We start from the raw sequence: 1,192 nt of genomic DNA, 5'->3' as shown, positions 1-1,192 counted from the left end.
TGCAGTGTATTTCTTTCATTACAATACAATAGCACATTTATTATACAGAGAATAAGGTATGCTGTGTGTAGTTTTAAGGCTTATTTAGTTGAAAAGTATATTTTATGGAAACCCGGGAACGGATTATTCCCATTTTAATGGTTTCCTATGGGATTTTTTTTTTTAGATACACACTTTTCTCCTTACACACTCTGTCTGGGAACCAATTAAGTTCGTAAATTGAGGTCTCACTGTATTTTCCTTGAACCGTAATGTCGCACTGTGAGTGGCTCTGCAAAGTGGACATCTGGAGAACGACTGCACGAATGATGGATTCATATTTCACTTGTGACAATGAAATCAGGTGTTCTGTTCAAACTCCCGAAATTGCATTATTTGTCAGTAAGATGCCATTTCAAATGTGACAGTCGTTTATTGCAATATGGCGGTACATATGTGAAAGTAATGTGCCTTTCGTTTCGTCGTTACAATCCACTCAACACCCAAAGACCCCGCCCCTCCCACAAAAACCGTGTCACATGGGCGAATGGACATGTGCTTATACGTCATTCGGTGATCACCCGGATTTTGGGACGTGTTACGTCATTTAGACGCATTGACTACGTAATTTGCACATGGTGAAATAAATCACTTAAAATGTACGAATGATTGGGACTCTTTGTTCTGGTCACGTTGTTTATGGGTGTAACTGTTACCCGTATATGTATGAGCATTAACATTTAGCAAGCTGTGTATTCCCGAAGTTGAGTCCATTTCCAGCACAGAGCAGACACACACAAAATGGCGGACGCGTTGACGTAGGTACGGACCAACCATAGTGTTGACTGAAGGAGAGGATACGGTTTGAGAAACCACGTGATTCTGATCCAGCCAATCAACAAGGGTTGATGACGTCTCAGGGGCAACATGCATTTATCAGTCGTTAGATTTTTTTTTTCTGCCCAGAACCAAATTACACACGATTATTGTTAAAATAGCCCGCGTTTTTAGATAGTATATATTTTTTTCTGCCATTTGCGCAAAAGTGACTCGTTTTTTGAAGAATTTTGAAAACCACATGATTCGTATCAGCCTATCAACATGCTCGACGGAAGTCACCGCAATCGACCAGCGAATCGGAAGTTGTCGCGTGACGCACTTCCGTTGTTTGAACTATGGCGGTGATTTGCGTGTTGCACACATTTCTCGCACA

The sequence above is a fragment of the Hippocampus bargibanti genome, linkage group LG22 (genome assembly GCF_051943395.1).
Source record: "Hippocampus bargibanti isolate YZ-2025 linkage group LG22, ASM5194339v1, whole genome shotgun sequence".
In the NCBI taxonomy this organism is placed as follows: Eukaryota; Metazoa; Chordata; class Actinopteri; order Syngnathiformes; family Syngnathidae; genus Hippocampus; species Hippocampus bargibanti.
Note: the sequence above shows the minus strand (reverse complement) of the source record.